The sequence below is a fragment of the Nuphar pumila genome, chromosome 10 (genome assembly GCF_984573655.1).
Source record: "Nuphar pumila chromosome 10, dmNupPumi1.hap1.1, whole genome shotgun sequence".
NCBI lineage: Eukaryota > Viridiplantae > Streptophyta > Magnoliopsida > Nymphaeales > Nymphaeaceae > Nuphar > Nuphar pumila.
This window is the reverse complement of record NC_143258.1, coordinates 81,784,951-81,787,343: the sequence shown is the minus strand read 5'-3', so window position 1 is coordinate 81,787,343 and position 2,393 is coordinate 81,784,951. Positions and strand designations below refer to the sequence as shown.

At 39.8% G+C, this 2,393-nt stretch overlaps 1 pseudogene; it reads right to left on the bottom strand.

Moving 5' to 3' along the window:
* Positions 1 to 556: 556 nt before the first annotated feature.
* Positions 557 to 1,617, bottom strand: LOC149827038 (uncharacterized; annotated as a pseudogene).
* Between the last annotated feature and the right edge of the window lie 776 nt (positions 1,618 to 2,393).

Sequence of the window (2,393 nt, the reverse complement as noted above, 5' to 3'; positions counted from 1 at the left end):
AAAACATGATCGTACAATCAATTTGATGTGTTTTTCGAAATGCTCCACAATTTACCAAATCCATCAAATCAACAATTTTGCTTCTCAATTTTTTTTTATGTTTTTACCTCTCGCAATTATGAAATTTTGATTTTCGCAACTCACGACAAAATTGAGACATTTAAAAAATTATTGCAAAAATCCTTTACCTTGCTAAATTTTTAAGGAGTATCACATGAAGTATTGCAAAATTATTAAAAACTTGCGAAAGACTTATATTGTAAAATTGTCAAGAAGTATCACAATGGTATTGCAATTTTATTTCTTGCAAATTATATATATATATATATATATATATATATATATATATAAAAATGACGTTTTGTTTCTTAAACCCTTATTTGCACGAAAATACCCTGTTTTCACAACCTTAAGATTTTTTTTATATTCTGGCTTTACTAAAATCTCTCATCGATGGTGGTTTATCGACAATGATTCATAGGTGGTGAAAAATTCTAAAAGTATGAATGACACTTCATCAATAATAAGTTTTTTCTATAAAAACATAGGCAGCACTTCATTGACAGTGAGTTTTTTTTCGATAAAAGCATAAGCGGTGAGGCAGAGAAAAACCCATCGTTGCTAATGCTAGTTTCAGCAGTTTGAGTTCTTTGTCTCTCCCAGACTTGAGCTTTGTCGCGAAGTACGATGAACAGATCATTGAATCGAACAATACATTTGCACAAGGGCATCAATCTGGGTTCCTCTTCATAAGCAATTCTCTAAGCATCTGGAGCTCGGATTTTAATACCATCTTTGAGAGTGATAGACAACACAACATCCAAATTCCCAGAGCTATTGATGTGGTGCTCCAACTCGTCGGCCCCATCTCGGTACCTCTCATTTGTCAGCCTCTCATGAACAAATTGATCAGTTAGAGAAAGACAAGAGAGCCACAACAACTCGTTTGTGTTCTTTCTCAATGAATTTGACACATCAAACATCATACACCCTGAGGGCTTCCCATGGAAACTACCCATTCAATAGTACTCCCTCTTCTTCCTAGCAACATCCAACTCATCCGACCCCCTTGTCTGCTTCTGCCTCAGACCACCTTCCTTTTCATCATCTTCACTCTCACTTACATCATCAAACTCACCATCTCTATCCAAATCTACGGCATCAGCGAGCTCTGAGACATCAACGTTGTAAGGAAACATCGGCAATGGCCTCATCATTCTGAGTGTAGAGAATGACGACTTGGTTGTTCCTGCTGCTGAGATTATGCAAATGGGTCGGCCGATGGTAGTCGACTATGAAAACCCAAGCGAGCGGCCCCAGATTTAGAATCTGTCACAGGTCTCGGTGGCACCCCCAATTAATCAAGAGGATGGAGATGGGCTGATCATCAGATTGAAGGCTGGATCCAGCCAATCGGTCGACCTCAACAAAGGATGAGACAGAGTAGCAGGAATACCAAATTGAATAGGAGGTCAAAACATGGGTTACGATCTTTAGGGCATAGAGGGAATCGACATCAGAGGTTGAGGGGAAGATCAACAACAGCGAAGATAGAGACAAGGATGTCGATTCGTGCAGTCGGTTGTAGAACGATACAGGATCTGATTCCTTGACCATATTTTCTTAGATGGGAAGGAGCTTAGGATGATCGAAGTGTGTGACGATGATCTCCCTCCCACTCCGCCATGGGATCGCTGAGAGCCTTAACCTCAGAGCGAGAGAGAATGAAATGCAGAGTGGCTTGGGAGAGAGAACAAATGATCGATTTTACGAGAGAGAACAAATGCGCGAGAAAATTAGGCGTCTCATCTCTCGTCTTTGTGACATCGAAGAAGATGCTAATTGCTGAGAAGGGGAAGAGAGTGGGGGCATTCTTCTTGGAATGGAAACGAGAAATCGTGATTCCCCACTCGGGGGAGGGTAACACAGAGATGGGATTTCCTAGGGTTTTAAGGGAACCTTCATTGGGAGAGAGATCGACCCGAGCCAGGACCTTCTTCCATTCAAAGTGGCGTTTTTTTTTTAGTAATTGTATATAGCGACGGGCAATACTGTCACTAAATAAAAATGTCCGTCACTATATACCCATTTTCTTGTAGTAGTGTATCCAAATCCGATTATTTTATGAACTTTTCACCATTTGAATATGAACCCATTTAGGCAACATCTGTTTTATTCAGGTCTGGTGTTGACCATGTCCTATCGGAATCCGAACCCAAACCCGATCTGTTTACATCCCTGAGTGTTTAACTCCATTCTTAGCATGAACCCACACCAACTCAAATATGCGGATCTTTGACTATTGAAAAGGCCTCTTAAGTTAAATAACTAGGGAAATTTTATGCTTATTTTTAATAATTCAAGAAAAATAGGCAGAGGTGGTACTATGCATA